The sequence below is a fragment of the Lynx rufus genome, unplaced genomic scaffold, assembly GCF_022079265.1.
Source record: "Lynx rufus isolate CCGP_SWC_20201006 ecotype Redwood Valley unplaced genomic scaffold, mLynRuf1.p SCAF_17, whole genome shotgun sequence".
Lineage (NCBI taxonomy): Eukaryota > Metazoa > Chordata > Mammalia > Carnivora > Felidae > Lynx > Lynx rufus.
In genome coordinates this window covers 19,993,516-20,014,535 of record NW_025814831.1, presented here as the reverse complement: position 1 = coordinate 20,014,535, position 21,020 = coordinate 19,993,516, and positions in this window count along the sequence as shown.

Sequence of the window (21,020 nt, the reverse complement as noted above, 5' to 3'; positions counted from 1 at the left end):
CAAAACTCATATGTTGGGGGTGCGGCTGGGTGGCTCAGTTGGTTAAGCGTCTGACTCTTGGTTTTGGCTCAGGTCATAATTTCCCAGCTTTGTGAGTTTGAGTCCCACATTGGGCTCTGCTCTGGCATCAGGGATCCTGCTTGGGATTCTCTCTCTCTCTCTCTCTCTCTCTCCCTCTCTCTGCCCCTTCCCCGCCCATGCTGTGACTCTGCTCTTTCAAAATAAATAAATAAACTTAAAGAAAAAAATCTCTGTTGAAAACTAGTTCTCAGTGTGTGGTTTCAAAAATCAAAACTCCAATGGAGAAGACGCAATACCAACGTGTTTAATCCAAACTATAGTCAGATTATTAATTTTTATTATTTATTGGTTAGAGAGACAAGGCAAATTCTCCCTATTAATTGCACACAAAATAGCATAGTCCTACTCAATTGCTTTTTTTTCAGTTTGGGACATGTTCTATTCGAGATGCCCATAAAAGTGGACATACTACGAAGAAAGCTGCATGGATGTTCATGGGGAAGATATGGACTGGAAATATAAATCCAGGGATCACCAGCATAATTCGCTCATGAGAGTGGATAAGATCGCCCAGGGAGTATGTTATCATAAGGATCAAGCCCTAGGTGCTCCAGTGTTTGGAAGTCAGATAGATAAAGAAGAAATAGGAGACTGATAAAGAGCATCCAGAGAAGTAGGGGGAAAACGAGATGATTGTGGGGTCTTGTTTACCAAGTAAGTGAAATGTTTATAGTAGAAGAGTGTAAGCGACTGAATTAAATGTTATGCATTCAGTAAAATAAAGACGATGTCCTCTTCCTGGGGCTGCCTCAGTGAATTATCACAAAAGCTAGAGTCTGAAATCAAGGTGTCAGCAAGACCATACTCCTTCTGGAAGTTCTAGAGGGGAATCCATCTTGCCTCTACCAGCTTCTGGTAATTGCTGACAATCCTTGGGGTAGCATACCTCCAGTCTCTGCCTCTGTGGTCACATGGCCTTCCTCCCAGTGTGTCTTCTGTGTGTCTGTCTGTTATCTCTTTTTACAAGGACACCAGTCATTGGGTTTGGGCCCACTCTAATCCAGTATAACCTCCTCTTAATTAAGTACGTCTTCAAGACTCTATTGCTAAATAAGGTCCCATTCTGAGATTCCAGGTGGACATGAGTTTTGGGAGGATGATAGTCAAAGAAGTATGAGGACTGAGAGTGAACTATTGATTTGTGGCAACTATTGATATATGGCAGTCACTAGTGAGCCAAAGAGGAAAAGTAGAGTGGAGTGACATGGAGTGGTAGACTGAAATACATATGAATTGGTTTGGGTTCAACAAGAGGGGAGGGAAAAAACTAGAGGGAAGTGAGAATAGACAATGTGACACAAAGGAAGGCAAGAAATCACTGAGCCCAGACGATCAGTGAGGTCACAAGAGTTTTGTTTTGCTTTTAGTTTGGTTATACTTTTTTTTTTTTTTTTTTTTTTTTTTACCACTGCAGACATATCCACACCTTTACGTGCTAATAGAAAAGATGTGGTACTGAATGGAACGTTAATGATATAAAAAGAGAAGAAACTGAATTGCTGGGATAATTTCATTGAATAGTCAAGGCTGAATGGGAACTGGTGCTCATATGGAGGGTTGGCCTCAGCCAGGAACCCCAGAAGTTCATTCTGGGCAATGGCGATATATTAGCATAGAAGCAAGGAAGTAGGTAGATGAGATAGTACAAGCCTGTGGCTCTGTCCTCTTATTGTCTCAGATTTCTCAGGAAGAAGGGAAGTAGTCTGGCAGCCTTAATTTGAAATGGGTAGAAATATAAGATTTACACATATTTAATAAAGTCAGATGGGAAACGTGTTAGTCTCAGAAGTTTATAGACAGAAATCACAGCATAATATGAGTTGGGTTAGGTGTGATAGAGTAGGTAGAAAGTTTCACCACTCTCAAAAAACTCTTGAAATCATTAATGAGGTTAAAGGGCAAAACAGATTCATGCAATTAAATCAGTAATTTTGAAATTTCTTTTGAAAATTACACGGTGAATAAATTTATATTTCAAATATTAACAGGTCAGTAGAAGTTACATGAAGTTGTTATTCCCCACCCAATTAATATTTTTCGCTCCTTATTTTCAAGAGAGAATCAGTAAACATAAGCAGAATTATTCATACATCTTTGTTTTTAAAACTCTGCTGACTACAGTGGAAAACAAACAAGAGAGAAAACACCTAACTTCCATCTAAGTCATCTAATTTACCAATAAAAAAATAATAACCCGATAAATCTACAGCATGAACTCAAAACATTTAGCTACAATTGGGTCTTGTTACAGTATTTATTACTACTGAATGACTGTGTGCCCTTAACTGGAATAATACCCTTGAAACCTTTGAGCAGGTTGTTCTTTTATTACAAAATTACTGTTCACTGTTCTAAATAAATTTATCATGGAGTTGAGATAAATGGTAGGTCACTAAAGGTGTAGCTAATGATCTACCAATTGGTAGATGTAATGATAGCATTTCTTTGTTATTCTTATGATAAAACATTTAAGGGAAGCTATGAGACACTAAGTTTAAAGAACGGGCCAGATGCATAGTACATGTACATGCATAGGTTTGCTTCTCTTTTTTCCTATATTCTAGTGGGCTCTGTAGTACTTATGCCTAATTACACACACACACACACACACACACACCCCATACACACACACACACACACACACACACACATATGTATACTTATCAATAATAGCTTTAAACACATACATATACATAAATCTTCTCAAAGCAGAATATATGCATTTTAAACACAGAAAATGTTGGGGCACCTGTGTGGTTCAGTCCATTAAGCATCCGGCTCTTGATTTCTGCTTAGGTGATGATCTCACAGTTTGTGAGATCGAGCCCCATGTCGGGCTCTGAGCTGAGAACCTGGAGCCGGCTTGGGATTCTCTCTCTCCCTCTCGCTCTCTCCCCCTCCCCCCACCCACGTGCTCTCTCCTCTCTTTTTCAAAGTGAATAAATAAACATTCTTTTGAATGTCAGTGATACACACTTGCTTTACAATGATAAAGTCATTTCTTTATAGAACAGTAACTTTTTTGTAATTGTGGAAAGCTTTTATAATTTATTGCAGAGCACCCTGCTGTGTGGTTTTATATGCCAGAGCATATTTGGGGAAGTGCATGGAATATGTCCACCATCATAGAAGCATGTATTCCTCAAAAGTACATGTCCACTGGAAATGAATTATTATTTTTTTTAAATGCTCTAATTCTTAAGGGATTGTAGATTGACTTTAGGCAATCTTTATTATTTTGGTAGAGAGCTTAAGGCAGAGATAATTTTTCTACCAGGGATGCTTGGATCTTACACAAAGCATTTACATTCAACAATGGACAGTGCAACAATCAACACAGCCAATTAGTGTTGTAAGAGGTGACTACAACAAATATGAACACTTCAGATAAATTGCAGTAGGTTCTTAGTGTGCAATATATTTTTCAGAACCTACCCAGTTTCTTGCTTAGCTTGGCTATTCATTAGGACATGCCAGATTAATATACAGGAGACTATGAATTGAAATATTTTACTAATGAGCAGAGTGAGTAGAAATAAACGGCTGACACCTGTAGGATATTATGCCATTTTTATGTGTGGAAAATTGCATGGAATTTTGACACTTTTAGTATACTGTTAAAGAGGCACCTCACACATTATGCCATTGACTTTCCAATAAACCATTAAATACTTTTTTATTCCTAACATAACTATTTAACTGCTAGACCAACATAACCCTGCCTAAAGCCTCAGTAAATTGTGCAGACATTTCCACCTCAAAGAGGTGGGATTCAATAGCCTGGGTGCAAAGATCATTATGCAGTGCAGATTTCAAGCCAGAGGTTAGTGTCTTCGGAATTGTGGAAATAAAATACTTTTTAACATGGTGGTACGCTCTTCCCATTTGCCTAGTTATTACAAAATAGGCTCGGCAAACTCAAGCTTGACAGTAGCATGAGAGTAGAAATAAAAGCAAAATCATTATAGTTTCAAAAAAGATTCTATGTACTCTCTCCCCTCAGATTGTTGGGCTGACCAGAGGAAATATTGAATGCAAATACAGAAATCTCATGATTGCTATCAAAGTACTTCTCTCTTCTCAGAAATTTAGCCTGGCTCACAAGTGTGATTCAGCTAGCCCCCGTTGTGTTTGTTTGTTTGTTTGTTTGTTTTTTGTTTTTGTTTTTGGCTCCCAGAGCACACTGAACCTAACCCTAACATAGAGACTTCCATTGTTTGGATTGTGTTTTCTTTGATGGTAGGTAATGACCTTTGGAGGATCTCCTTAACTGATGGTAGGCATTGGAGACTTAAAGCTGAGTGATTGCTGCATAAGTTAATGAGTAAATACATTAATAAATTAATAAACTCTATGCTGGCATAGAAAAAAAGGTAGACTAAAAATGAAATATAAATATTTGTGCTCATCGCCTTATATGTTTCTGTCTCCCTTATTAAATTAACTCGTCCCTTCATTCCTTCAGTATTAACATTTTCTTGTATTGAATTTTTCAGTATATTCCCATTAATTACATATTTATCTATATTATTTTGTGTTCTCCTACTGGTTATATTCATAATACATAAATTTAATATAAGGAAGTGGCTCACATGGTTATGGAGGCTGAGAAGTCCAAAGATCAGCAGTTGACAATCTGGAGACCCAAGGGAGTCTATGTTATAATTCTGGTCCTGGTCCAAAGGCTGGAAAATCCTGAGAGTCAATGGCGTAAGTCCAAGTATAACTCTGAGCCCAAAGGCAGAAGAAGACTGATGTTCCAGCTTGAAGACAGTCAAGAATGTCTTTTGACAATCTTTTTTTTTTTTTTGACCTATAAAAAGTCATTTAATGTATATTCCACGGTAGCCAACACAGGCTGGTTAGGTAATTAGCCCTTAAAGAGTTCTGTAACAGACATATAAAAGTGTTTTATTGTGCTAAAAAAAGAAACACTTATATTCAGGTCTTGAAAGATTAGATGAGACCCTATCACAATAGGAAGGACTACCTGCTTTACTCAGTCTACCAATTCAAATATTAATTCCATCCAGAAACTCTCTCACAGACACACTCAGAATACCGTTTAATCAAACACCTGGGCACTCAGTGGCTTCATAGGCTGACACATAAAATTAACCATCATAATATCTTTATCTATCTATCTATCATTCTAGCTATTGTCTATCTAATCTATCTACATGTGTTTGTATATGATTTAGTTATCGACGTGCACAGTCCCCATACAAATAAGCACTTCGCTGGGACATGATAATGATGTGTAAGCATCACTTAGAACAGAAAGGAAGAAAAATGATCCTTAGCCATCACATTACTAAAACATAACCATGATATAAATGTCAGCAAAACAAAATACTTTTTTTTTAATCTTATGTAGTGTGGCGCTAAAATAACGCTTACTTAGTTATTCAGCCAAACTAGGTAGTTAGTAAATGTCAGGTAGTGAACTAGCTTCTAGTAATACAATAAGCAAATGCCTGTTTTTTTTATGTTCTTTTTAACCTCACACTGTAGTTGAAAGAATAGACAAGACAGTAGTATAATGTACCTGTCGTTGTCTTCAGTACCATTTTATCTTCAATCAGAATGAAGGAGGGGTGTCTGGGTGGCTTCGTCAGTTAAGTGTCTGGCTCTTGACATCAGTTCAAGTCATGATCTCATGGTTCATGGGATCAAGCCCTGTGTTGGGCTCTGTGCTGACAGCATGGAGCCTGCTTGGGATTCTCTCTCTCCCTCTCTCTCTCTCTGTGTTCCTCCCCTGATCATTGTTCTTTCTCTCTCTCTCTCTTTCTCTCTCTCTCTCTCCAAATAAATAAATTAATTTTAAAAAAAACAGGAAGGAAGGAAGGAAGGAAGGAAGAAAAGGACTTGAGATGAATGAAGAAATGAACACACATATAAAGAGCATTTTTTATATGTCCAACACTGGGTCATAATATTCCTCAAGGCAAACTCTTAGCTTCAGTCCAACTAACCTCTCTACTGCTTAATTTCCAGAGATAAATTGTCTTTTGTATTAAAACCCTTTTTATCTTTGGTAGAAACCTCTATCATGGGCTAAGAAAGAGACTGCCAACACAAATAACAGTAGTATGCTTATCATGGATGGACATTAACTGCCAGTGCAAGTGAGGTAACCTGACTGATACTATTCCTTGGCAGTGGACAGTGAAAGAACCAAAGCAACGCTATCATCACATCACCCAGTTGTTTCAGTCTCTTTTGTATTCTGCAGCGTCAACATCATCTTAAGGCTGGATCTTAGCCCAAATTTATAACAGGTTCAGCGTCTCCTACAGCTACTGCTTCTTCATTCATGTCCATTAGAGAAGAGACCTAATGCAATTGGTCTGGCTTAGATCTGCTGCTTGTGCCTAATCTTAGCACGGTGAACAGCAGGACAGGAAGACCGGCTGGCTGAGCTGACGTCATTCTCACCACCTCATAAGGCAGGGATGGTGCCAACTTCCCCACAATCACGTTGCTTCCAAACGGAACATCTGAAGCTGTGAGGAAGTGGAGATCTGGTGGGGAGCAGTGGACAACATTCTATCATTGATGTCATAGACGGAAACATTTTTAAATGGGCAAAAAATGATGCCCGAAATTAAATTCCTTAGGGAGAAGGGAAAACACATGCGATTTGCAGTTGAGCTCCTTTGATTCTTATGGCCAGGGATTTAGCATTGAAATTAACATCACTGATGAGTTAGTAACCTACAGGTATTCTGTACTGTCTATTAGCAGAGATCCCTAGGGTTAGATATATTACATTTTATGGAAAAATATGCAGGGATTTAGGAACGTCTCCTAACAAATCCAGTTTGAAGTAGAGTCAGGACAAACATCTATAACATCAGAAAATTGTGTAAAAAAACAAATTTCTGCCAGTGATAGCCATAATTCGCATGGTGTTAATCGTTCTGCAAGTTCTAATCATAATCTGTCCTAGTCTATACTTAATTAATAGTTTCCAAACATGAAGCTAGTGTACCAAAAACAGTGTTAACAGAAACTTTAGCTGCATCCTTAAAACCTGGGCTCCCATCCTGGTTAATCAGGTTAGGACAGTCGATTCTATTCTGTAGTAGTAAATGACCTCCTTTTAGTTTTCTTATTTTCTGTGAAAACAGTTCCATCAGCCTCTTGAAGTTGGCTTCTTGACTTCTTCCATGTAGACATTCCTTGCAATAGTTTCTACCAGGATTCAAGTCAACGGCTGCTTTGTCTTCAACAAGTAGGCTAGACCATCTTTAAAGACCCCTTCTAGGACTCACGTTCCACGTGTTTATAAAAGTCGAATACCCAAAATGGACAATATCACCAGCAGCAGGATTTCTAAACCAAAGACTATTACAAATAAAACAAATAAGTAAGTGTCTTCCTTAAATTATTGCAAATATACAGCGAAAATTGCATGTTAATTTGTTCACTTCGTTTTCATTAGGCTGGGTCCCATTCACCTTATGGTAAAGGGTATTTATCATTTCTGGCTACAATAGCAGGCAATTTATTTATATATATATTTTTAATGTTATTTATTTTTGAGAGAGAGAGAGAGACAGAACGTGAGCCGAGGGAGGTACAGAGAGAGAGAGAGAGAGAGAGGGAGAGGGAGACACAGAATCCGAAGCAGGTTCCAGGCTCTGAGCTGTCAGCACAGAGCCCAACGCAGGGCTCGAACTCACAAACTGTGAGATCAGGACCTGAGCCAAAGTTGGATGCTTAACTGACTAGGCCACCCAGGTGCCCCAACATCAGGCAATTTATCTCATTAGGCTCAGTTCATTTCTACTTGAAACTTTCCCCCTCCTTTCCTTTTTTTTGTTTTTTAACTTTTCTTTTCTTTCCTTGCCCTCCCCTCCTCCCTCACCCCTATTCTTCCTTCGTTTCTTCTTTCTTCCCCAACTGCTTAACTAAATTACATTATATCTAAATTATGTTCTGGTGACCTGAAATGTTACCCAGAAGGGTGCAACCCCATTTCCCTCCACGACTCTCTACCAGGCACGTTCCACGGCTTTCCACTCTGATTGCATCCGAGGATAGAAGTTAAACTGCTCTTAATGAATGTTATGTCTGTTGAGGCCTCAGGCCCTTCAAAGTCTGAAACATGTTGCTTTAGTCTCATTAAGATGCCACTGTGTCCAAATACTAATACATGTCTGCGTTATCTCAATTCTTGGCATATTGCTTTAAAATAACATTGTTTCAAGTTTTTCAGATGACACCGCGCTGTTCACAACATGTCCACAACATCCAGACAAGTTTGGAAATTCTTCCAGACAAACTGATCCACATTTATTTTTTACCACTGGTGACTCATAAGTGAGGGCAGACCCCTTGGCTTGTTAGTAGTTTCTACCCTACACTCAAGTTCGTTCAGCATGTCAGTTCGACAACGTGTGATGTGTCGACTTCAAAAATTAAACAAACCAGACAACACAGCCCTTGCGCTACAAAGAACTTGTTGTGTTTTTTTTTTTTTTTTTTTTTTTTACCCCAACCTTCTGTTGCTAGCAAAACTGCTTTGACTTTTGTTCCCTACAAATCCTACTTCTGGCTCGATTCCAACTTCTGTTTTCTGTTTTCCCATAAGAAACTTGCTTTATCAGCTGAGCAACATACTTAAAGATTCTCCGTTTAAAGATTCTCTCTTCTCTTTATGTAAATCCTTTCTTTTTTTTTTTTTAGTTTAAGGTGTCCTTTTATTTTCTTCTTTTAGAAAAATTCTGGTCATATATCAAGGAAAATAATTGTTCTTCATTAAATTGAATTATTACTTGTTACCCACTTCCAAATCCAAGAACCTCATTTCCACGTGATGCTCGTGGTGTAAAAGTGAATGCCCCAAATTAGGACTATAATTTATAGGCGTTCATGATACATCATGACCATCCATATGTGTACACACAAGACAATGTGGCAAACTTTAAAGAACGCATTTAATTTGGGATATTTGTAACTTCTGTTCCCCCAGTCTAAGGAAGAAAGATTCATGTATGCTCAGTCAGTTTCTTGACTTTCCTCTGAGGCACAGAATTCCAGTAAGGAAACAACGGAAAAATTTAGAGAAAACAGAGAAACTTCTGCTCTGCTAATAAGCTGTCAAGTTAGAGGGAAAATGAGAAATATAAGCAATCTGGCTTGGTTTGGATTTGAGAAACAATTATAAGGAGCATCCACTTGGGTGAGAGAGACATAGAATCATCAGCTATATGCAGAGGAAGACTGAAGGGGAAAAAATTAAGATATGTTGATTTATTTTATAAATAGCACTTGTTATTTTCATGAAAGACTTTTAAAAAGATGTTAAATTAATTTGATTTTTTGTTACATGGTAAGTTGATAAATTTTCTACTATCACCTTGTTATATCCAGACAGGGCAGCAAGTGATAAGATACTAGGCATACTGATATTGTGTATATATGATATGTAAGATACTAAGCATACTGATATGTACATTTACAAACTTTTAATCATGGTTACTTCCCATGAAAGACTGAGGAGAGGTAAAGGCAGATCTAGAGCATTACTCTACGCATCACCATATAATGGCAATTTTAGGTAAGCACACGTTACTTTTTTGGTTTGAAAATAAATAAATTTTCTATATTTTATGGCCTTTACAACACTGACATTTTGTTAATCTAACTGGTAATTATCATTCCATGAAGAGAAAACTATCACTTTGGGGATAATCACTTAGCAGACAAGAATAGCGATAGCACAAACTACACTTTTAAGCAATTCAATGCAGAAAATTCTAGAAATTCTTACATTCACTCAGATCCACATGAACATCTGTCTCAGGTCTATCCTGTCCCCCAAAAAGCATTTTGTAAAATAGTCTTTTTTATAAATTATGTTTCTTATTTCTTGTAAAGTTTATTTATTTATTTTGAGAGAGAGAGAGAGAGAGGGAGAGAACCTGTGGGGGAAGGGCACAGAGGTGGGGGGCGGGGGGGGAAGAGAGAGAGAATCCCAAGCAGGCTCCACGCTGTCAGCACAGAGCCCCATGCAGGGCTCGCATTCCACAAACTGTGAGATCATGACTTGAGCCAAAATCAAGAATCGGAGGCTTAACCAATTGAGCCTAAAAAAAAAAACAACACTATTTTAAATTGGAGTATAGATGACATATAATATTATATTAGCTTTAGGAGTACAACAGGTGACTCAATTATATACATTATGAAATGCTCACCTTGGTGAGTATAGTTACTACCTGTCAGCATAAAAAGTTATAACAATATTATTGACTATATTCCCTTGCTGTACTTTTCATCCCATGAGTTATTTGTTTTATAACTGGAAGTTTGTACCTCTTAATTCTCTTCACTTATTTCACCTATCCCCCACACCTGGCACCCAAGTTTGTTCTCTGTATTTATGAGCCTGTCTCCATTTTTTGGGGGGGGGTTGTTGTTATTTTTGTTGTTGTTTATTCATTTGTTTGGGTTTTTAGATAACAAATATAAATGAAATCGTCTGGTATTTGTCTTTCTTTGTCTGACTTATTTCCCTTAGCATAATGCCCTCTAGGCCCATCCATGTTGTCTCAAAGGGCAAGATTTTGATTCAGTTATTTCTAACAGTTGTTGGTTTACATTGTGACCTTAATTCATCGCATAATTAATAATAACTCATCATAGTTTTATGCCATATCTCTGAGTGCTGCCCCAAATTCTCAAGCTCGTAATCAGTCCCTAGACTCTCTCCTTTGATTTCAAGATACATTTTATTTCTTATGTAAATCCTATTGAAAAACTTACTAGGAAGAGTCACAGATAGAAACATTGAGATGTGTTACGGAAAATATATTTTTAAAAATCTGGTTTTGGATGATCTTGGGTGCTCCCTCTTCTTTGTGTTACAGAATTTTCCAATAACAATACTGCCACATAACAATGAAAGCTCTCACGTACAGAAAATACGTCTCAAATACTACATCAATATCTGCGACACTGATGATAATGCAACTGAAAGAAGCATGTGGAGGAGTAGCACATCCTTCACCACAGAGAAAGCAACACGAATTAGCTTGTCTTTTCTTTTTTTTTCAGTCGCTTCTCCTTAAAAAAAATCAAAAAAATAAATAAATCAGTCATTTTTGCAGAGGTATGTGCTGGGTGACTTAATGAAAATTTACATCTTCTTCCATACCAGCTCCCATGGGTACTTGAAAAAAAGAAGTAAAAGGTGCTTTTCTGTCTAGGACATCGACTCAGTACAGTGTGCTTCTCTGTCTCTCTCTTTGTATGATTTAGACTCAAAGTGACAATGGAGTTAGGAATCTTGGTATCAGATGAATATGAAGAACAGAATGGGACTCTCCAATCATGTTGCAATAGGTAATCATACGGATATTTTCAGAAACTAGGACTGTAATTTTATGCCCAATAATGTGAGGAATTGTTTTTGTCATACATGGTGAAATCTCTTAAACATAGTATCAACAGTTTTTTTTTTCTAATTTACGAAAAGAGTTTGCGTCCATTTCAGAAAATTGATCACACCGAGTGAGAGGCCTTGATGCCAGTGAAGAGAGTGTAACCAGCAGAATGCCAGGCAGAATAGAAGACAAAAAACATCTTCTAAAGTGAGTTCTCCTTCAACTCAACTTCTCTAATACTCCAGTTCTCCCAACACAAGCAACAAACAAACAAAAATCCTGCATTTCAATGCCAGTACTCCCTTGGCATTTCAAGGCTAACATTAAACAATGAAGGAGGAAATGCTTTGAAACTAAAAAAAAATATAATATGTAAGCATGAAACATCATTATAGTGACGCTGAAAACATAGGACTGTTTTCTCTGACATCAAATTTACATCTGCTTCCAAACTTCACAGACCACTAAGATCAGACATCTCTGCATTTGCATATCTTTTGGTTCAAATATCTCATAAACCATGTTTTGGACATGTTCTAAACATCCTTTTTGTAGTAATTTTCAAGAAATGAAACTTTCTATAGAAAAAATGATGTTTATTTTGTGTATAAGTCATCTTTGTGTGAGATTTAATTTCTAGTGTAGCAGGTGTTATGGGATGAATTGTATACCTCTAAAATTCATGGAGTAAAGCCTTATCCCCAAATGTGACTGTATTTGTAGATAGGGCCTTTAAATAGGTGATTAAATTAAAGTGAAGCCTTTAGGTTGGGCCCTAATCCACTCTGACTGGTGTCCTTATAAGAAGAGGAAAATTTGTGCACTCATAGAGACAGAAGGGTGCACTCATACAGAGGAAAGACTAGGGAGAAAGCGGTCATCTACAAACCAGGGATAGAGGCCCCAGAAGAAAACAATGACATCTTGATCTCAGGCTCCTAGCTTCAAGAACAATGAGAAGATACATTTTTGTTGTTCAAGCCACTCCATCTCTGGTAATTTATTACAGCAGCCTCAGCAAATTAACACACCAGGATTGGGGGGAAAAGTTGTGCACGTTGTATTACACGTGTATCAAGTATCTATAACGAATCTATAACCCATAGGTGTTTTATGCCCACACCTGTCTCCCAAACCAGCAGAATATTCACATTTCAGCAGGTTTTCCTATATTTAAAATTTGAAAGTCACATTTAATACTAGGTCTTAGCTCCAGGCTTTCTGTGTATTCCATCAAGAAGACACAAGTTACTAATGAAAAAGTCCTAAGGGGCTTCTAGCTGCTTCAGCCTCTGGTGAACGAGTTCTTGACAACCATGGGTTCAAAGTGGATCCCACTCTTCGACTCCAGCCCATGATTCCACTCTGTAACGATACATTAACTGAGGTCATTCCAAAGGGTTTCGGAGACAAATTGCTCGATGGTAAGTGCTTTGGTAAACTCTATTATGTGTGGAAACCACTCCTCCTTTCCCATCATTATTCTATCTGTGAGTTTAAGAGTCTATGAGTTTTAGCTCAGGGGAGAAAAACATGGCTTCTTTTCCAGACAGGGTTTCTACAGATGTCTCTTATGAGTTGATGGGACCTTCTCGGTATTTTATTTCATGGCCCTATCTCACGCAGTGTGAATACCCACATCCTTAGTCCAAATATATGTATAGGACCCATTCTGCTATTTATCTCTTTCATCATCCAAGGCTGTATCTGTCATGGGTGATAAAATGCAAGTAGAAGTTTTTAAAAGCTTCCTCCTCAAACTTAATTAAAATGTCTGTTTATCACCAAACATAACAAGCCATAAATTATATGGATGTTTCAGTTTATTCGGCTCTGCAAATATGTCACTTTGATCAATATAAATTTGACTTCACTCATGTACGGCAACAGTCTTGAAAGTGACAGCTCAATGATATTTTCTTCCCCGAAAGAATTGAAAAGACCATGGATGGAGGACTGTCTAAAAAGGAAGTTTGGAAGCAGAGGACAGGCAGTCTGCAAAGCAGGTAAGGGAAACTTGTAAAGGGTTTAAAACAGGGTGAAAGATTCAGAGAAACATAGGGTAGTCAAGGAATTCTGCGATCACGTTGCCATTGCATACTGCAAAGAACAAAAAAAAAAAAAAAACAATAAGGGTATGATAAAAAGATAGCCAGTTTGGGGGCACCTGCATGGCTCAATCAGTTGAGCATCCAACTTTGGTTCAGGCTATGATCTCACAGTTCATGAGTTTGAGCCCTACGTCAGGCTCACTGCTGTCAGCCTGTCAGCACAGAGCCACTTCAGATGTTCTGTCCCTCTCTCTCCCTCTCTCTCTGCCCCTCCCTGCTTGTGCTTTCTCTCTCTAAAAAATAAGTAAAACATTTAAAAATGAAAAGGATAGTAGGTTTTGACCTAAAGGGTGAAATCCACAGAAAGTGGGTTTGAGTATTCACCAGGAGAAAATCAAAGAAGGGTCCTCTGGCAATTTCTGAAAGATGGACAAGAAAATATGGAGAGAAGATGAAAACAGCATTAACAGAAGATAGGAGAAGTGAGGTCAAGACTGATATTGAAATTTGCGAATAAATAAACCGTCTCACAACGAACCCTAAAGCTTATGTTAGTTTCCTTGGGACAATAAGGAAAATGTTGTTTTTTAATAACTTAATCTCCTATTGAAATCTCCCAAATAGACTTGAACGAGCATCTGTGGCTTTTGCTGAAGAAAGGGTGATAAGATTCAATAAACTTTTCTTCCTAGAATTCTCAAATGCAAGGTGGTCAGTATAGATTTCTGAATACTAAGAAACATGACGACCTCCTTTCCTCATTAAAGCGTAAAAACATGCTTTAGTTTGTCTGGATTTCATGAAGTCTGGCCTGCAGGTAGAGAGTCGGTATGTGCTAGGGGCCACACTTTGTTTGAACTCAGTGGTCTTTATTGCCCATTTTAATTAATTTTCTTTGTCACATTCCATATATTTCCTTTACTACATTCAAGGGACTATGTAGAGGTGCCCCAGGGTGGCTAATTTAACACCTGAAATTTCCATTATTTTTTTTTTAATGTCTCAGGTTGACCAGCGGGCAATGATGTCCATGAGAGTGGCATAGAAAATACCCATAGCAGGCATTCTGGTTCGGATAAGTTTGCATTAAAAGCTCTTAATAATGATAGCTTATTTCCTTTGAAGTTCCTGAGCAGGACCTCTTGTAATTCCCTGTGTTGCTTTTATTCAGCCAGAATATATAGCTGCCCTGATGTTTGTTCTCAGTTCAAATCTCATTAGCTTGGTGTTTGCATTCACTCCTTATGTAATGATGAAGAATTTGTGATTTGAATAAGGCCGCTGGGAATATATACACGTGCGTGTGTACCTGATTTGATTAGAAATTCTCTGTGTAGTTATGATGGAGAGGCAAAAAAAAAGAAATGAAGACATGCCCGCAAATCCTGACCTCTAGTCCATGGTGACAGTATCTTGGGAAAATCACACTCTAGAGCCTCAATTCCCTCACCTATAAATGGGGAGAGCGAAAGTGCTTTCATCACACAATTACGATGAGGATTAAATTAAAGAATAGGTCGAAAAGCACCAACGTAACAATTAGCTGTTTTACAGTGAGGGAACCAGCATAGCATGAAGTGGTGGAGTGAGGCAGACCTGGGTGTGAAACCCATTTCCAGCACTTACTACCTGCTGACTTCCCTTTGCCTCAGTGTTTCTCATCTGTAAAATGGGGATGATAGAGCCTCTCCTCTTGGGTTACTGTGAGGAATGAAAGAAATTTATATAGAGCATTATGCAACGACAGAATAGAACTAGTATTCAGTTAATGATGGTTATACAGTATTATTCTTTGAGGACAAAGTCCTTGTACCTCTGATGGACACCCTGTGGCAAGAAGCAGAAGCTTCTCTCCATTTAAGCATTCATGACTTCAGGTGCTAGAGAAAGGTCTCTCTTAGGTCTCTAAACTGGCTCTTTAACAAAACCAGTGAGAGCAACGCAAGGGATTCTTTTCCTTGCTGGTGGTATGTGTTGCATCAGTGCTTGTGTATTAATAAATCAGAACTAAGTGGGAGGGACTAGATAAACCACTACTTAGTTTCTGAAAACGAGGGTGGGGTAAAAAAAAATAGCTAAATACATACTTAGTCTAATGAGATGCAGAAATTGTCAGATTAGCTGAACAGGCAGAAAAGGATCTGGAGGAAGGAGGGAAGGAAGGAAGGAAGGAAGGAAGGAAGGAAGGAAGGAAGGAAGGAAAGAAGGAAGGGAGAAAGAAAGAAAGAAAGAAAGAAAGAAAGAAAGAAAGAAGAGAGAGAGAAAGAGAAAGAAGAAAGAAAGAAAGAAAGAAAAGAAAGAAAGAAAGAAAGAAAGGCTAGTACATGCACTAATTATGTAAGTGAACTCTAGGTAAAAAATAATTTAAGCAAAAGGGAAGTATTAAGAGTAACTGCTATAAGCAATTGCCAGACATGGTAGAAGGAAGGACACCCCAGGAAGAGAAGTATAATAGGATGGGAAGGATTAGACCAAATTGAGGTACAATGGTCCTTCAGCACAAAACCTTGGGAACTAGCATCCTCATTGCTGTGCACACCTACTTATCTCTAATCATTGCCTTTACCACCTCTCACACTTTGCCTAAAATTCAGGCTATCTTTTAACAGTCTTCTAAAGGTGATAATTTTAAAAATTTGAGTAGACTGCTGAGCACCTTCAGATCTATGAGAGGTGCCTTTTAAAAAAGAAAGATCAATTAACACTCACTTACTGAGAATATACCACGTGTCATGTGGGATAGAAATAAACTCTAAAGATTAAAATCCTACCTACCAAAAGGAAGCTATAATCCAAACGGGATACACGCATTAGTGATGTTGTTTGTTTGTTTGTTTGTTTTTTTAAGTGTGGGGAAAATTGTTAGAAAACACAATCTACCACATCGTGGAAATAAAAATAAATCCACTCAATTTTGTTAGAAAAATAGTTCACTACTGAGCCAAGAAAATCAGTCATTAATTAGGCTTACTTGTCAATCAATTTTCATGCTTTCCAGACAAGATCTGGACCAATCTCCAATAATAGATTATGAGCCCCCATTTTCTATGACTTTTGCCTTTACCACTATGTACGTTGGGACTAATCCCCCCTTCTTTTCATTTTATTACTTTATTGCTTGTTCTCTGTGTGTATATGTCTGTGTGTGTGTGTGTGTGTGTGTGTGTTCAGTGTGATTATTTTTTATTTTAACAGTTTGTCAGATATTTTTCATATGAATTAAGTCAATTATGGGTAATTATTTTTCTTTGTCCTATAGGTGACTAATTTGAAATTGAGTGCCAATGTGAATTGTTAGGTTCACAAAGCCAATGTATTTGGTTGGTTCAGCTAAAAGTTCTTAGAAACAATTCCCAAATTTCAGAGGCTTAACACAATAGAGGCTCATTTCTCACTCATGTAACACATCAGTGCAGGTGTTTGATGGTGACTTGAGGACCCTGGCTCCTTCCATCTGTGACTTCATCATTCCCTAGGGCCTTATTATTCTGTCCTAGATCTCTGCATCCAGCTGGAAATAGGAGGAAAAGAGAATGTGGAGAATCATGCAAGAGCATTTATGGACCAGACCTGGAGGTGGAGAATATCACTCCCATTTCCCACTCCATTAGCTGAGACTCGGTCAACCTGCCATATATAACAGAAGGCAGGAAGGGACATACAGGCTACCTTGAGCCCTGTGGGAAAGTAAAATGTACTTGATGAACAATTAGCCAAATTCTTTCTGCCGTGGGCTATTCCTTAGGAAATAAAATATCCATTTTATCGTTCCCACACCAGAAAATGCATACATCTACTCCCCCAGGGAGCCAACTTAAAGATCCGTTTAGTTGTTGTACCCAGTTAAAAGTCCAAGATCTATAGGATCTGTACAGTCCTTAGGAGCTCTTCATAGTCTAATCATCTATGAACTAATATGATACATCATCCACTTGCTAACACACGGTATATGATATTAAAATAGGGAAGGGATAACTCAATGAGCTTCTTTAAAAAAATAATTTTTATTTATTTTTGAGAGAGACAGAGTGTGAACAGGGGAGGGGCAGAGAGAGGGAGACACAGGCTCTGAAATAGGCTCCAGGCTCTGAGCTATCAGCCTAGAGCCCGATGTGGGGCTCAAACTTATAAGCCATGAGATCATGACCTGAGCCGAAGTCGGACGCTTAACCAACTTAGCCACCCAGGTGCCCCTCAATGAGCTTCTTCATTTAGAAAAAAGAAGATCGGAAAGACATTGCTCCATGTCTTTCTGAAATCCTGCTGAATTAACGTTATGAAAGACCTCGACCCAGGAGGTGTGGAAAATTCATCAATTAGACCAGATTCTGCTCAGAGACACTCCATTGTCTCTTGTCTTCAGTAGTCCCTGGTTGTTCCTGTGGAATGTCCTTCATTTTCCCTTATTCTTCATGCGCACCAGCAAAACCACTACTATATACTTTAGGTTTTTGCTATAGGGCATCACAATCAGAAGTACTCATTTCTGTATTAGTCAGCATAGGCTAACTGCTGTAACAAACAACCCCAAATTTTCTATGACTTGACATGAGAAGTTATGCCATTCTCATTTAAAGAACAGTTAATCGTGGTTCTTCATTGGGCATCCTTAAAAATGATAATTCAGAGACACTGGCTCTTTCTATCTTGGGATTATGCTGACCTTGGGTCATTGTGCAACTAGCCTACAGACAAAAGAAAATGGAAAATCACATGGAGACTTTATCATCCAGGTCTAAAAGTTGTATTTGTCACATTCACTCACATTCAGTTGTTAAGAACTCATTCACATGACTTCAACTAACTGGAAAGATGGTGAATAAAGTAGCTTAACTCTGAATTAGGAAAACGGAAATAGTTTGGTGAACAACCAGCCAGTCTTTGTTGGTAAATATATACATTGGCCATTATTGATTAACTTTATGGTTTTTCCATTTTTCCTCCCAATTTCATCTAAAACTCAACATCTCCATTAAGCCTTTCTTCACTGAAAATATTAGCTATGGTAAAACATTGCAGCCTGGTAACGTAAGATTTCAATTATTTTTGTACTTATTTTTATTTAACTTAAAAAATAATGGTACCACAAACTATATGGCCCTGCACCACATTTCAAGGAGCCATCAGCCCTCTGGTATTATGTCTAGCTGAAAATGCTCTTGACTCTCTTGCCCGTAACATAGAAGTAGATAGAATTGAAGACAAGTTAATAGACATTATTAAATATCCATGGAGCTTTACAAAATGCAAATCTATTCAGAATTGTGTTTGTTTAAAATTTTAAAACTGATTGTTCAGAAGTACTAAAGAGAATCTCCTGAATAGTACATCAGTGTTAATTTAATCTGGATTTTTTAGAGAAGTTTAACGAGTATATTTTTAAGTTGATACATTAACCACCACCTTACTTTTACATTATTTCCTTAAACTATGTTTTTTTTTCTGGTTAGACATCTCCATGAAAATGTTCACTGGGATAGATTAATAAGAATTTAAAGCTATAAAATTCTTTAAATTTAGATAAATGGTTAGTAAACATTATAAAATATAGAAGAACTTAAGAAAATGCAAATCACCCTTAATACAATTTATATCTTTTATATAACTTATTTTTTAATATTGATTTTTTGGGGGGAGAAAGAGAGAGAGAGAGACAAAGGAGCTGTCAGCACAGAGCCCAATGTGAAGCTCAAATCCAAAAACCATGAGATTATGACCTGAGCCAACCTGAGCTGATCTGAGCCAAAATCAGTCACTTAACCAAAGAGCCACCCAGGCTCCCCTTATATAACTTTTGAAAAAGATGAGAAATAAACATATTCATATTTTAAATATTTTAAATATAATGCTCTTATAATATTTTATTATATCATTAATATTTCCTTTGACATTCAGTGTTCTCAAAAATGAGAATATTTAATAACAATAGTATATTGACAAGTGGAAACAAGATTCTACTATTGTCTTAGGTTTGGATATTTGGATTGTTTTTATTCTTTCTATTCTTACAAGTGATATAGTAAACAGGCATTTCCAGACATCTTTCTGTAAATCTGAATATGTCCACATATAAATACCTAGGTTTGTAATATACTTATTTTTCAACTATTTTTCATTTTAACCCATAAGGGTCCAGGACTACCAATCACCCCCTTTTTGCCTTAAATTAATATTGTACTCTCCCATCTAATTTAGTCCCACTGAATTCTATAAATAATTATACTGCCAATCAGATAATTCTTATATGTATTATCTTAGTTAATGACTGGATGCTTTTTATTTATTTTTGTGAGAGAGAGACAGCAAACACACACACACACACACACACACACACACACACACACACACGTGTATGGGAGGGGCAGAGAGAGGGAGACAGACAGCCAAAGCAGTCTGTGCACATTGACAGCACTTGACCCCATTGCAGGGCTGGAACTCACCAACCATGAGATCGTGACTTGTGCCGAAGTCAGAGGCTTAACCGACTGAGACACCCAGGCACTTTTTAAAATGTACTTTCAACCTAGCTTAATGTGATTTGTGAGTTTTCTATAGTATTACACTGGCAGTATTTGGTGTTTTGGTAGTTAAAGCTACCAATGAAATATACAACCACAACTATAGGGAGTTGCATGATAAATAGTGAATATATATTATATATATATATATACACACACACATATACATATGTATATATATAGTGAATTTTGATATAAAATATGAAACATGAAAATATAAAATACTCCAATTTCCTTATCTACAAAGTTATTGTTTGTCCAAAAAAGCCAACTCAAAATCCTTCGCCAGGAGATCTCACTGCAACAATTATTCCAACCCATACTGAGAAACACTTGGCTTCAGGGTCCTAGTCTCTGAAATAGTAATTACCACAGTTTCTCTCCAGGAAACTTCCTGGGTGTCTTCAGTCATGTGCCCATCAACAAATGTTTTCTTTTCGGGCAGTATCATGGCTCCATATTCACACACTCATTGATCTTTATTGATGAGTCCTCATTTGCCTTATTATACTGCAATTTGGTTTGTGACATGCTTTTGTTCTTGGTAGAATGTAAGTTTCTCATGTGTAGAGAATGTGTCACCATCATTTATTCCTGTAAATGTCCTAAGACCTTTGACCTTGGAGTACTCCATACATGCTAAATAAATTTTAAAAAAATAAATAAATGAGTGAATGAACTAGCAACAGTTAACATTTGGGTCAGAAAGAAACTTTTGAAGATTCTGTCTTTATACCGATTGCACATACTAATTCCAACAAAATTTCATTTTGTTTCTGCAGTTTTTCATACTTTTTTATTTAGAATAGCAGATGGTTGATTACAGGATGAAGTGAAATAGCTTGCCAATCTTCTCCAATGTTTTAAAATAAGGAAAAACTCATGCAACTTGTGAGCACATTTACATGCAGGTACCAATGTTTAGACTTGTTGGGGTTAGGGGGGCAACAATTCGAAGAAATTATAGAATGACA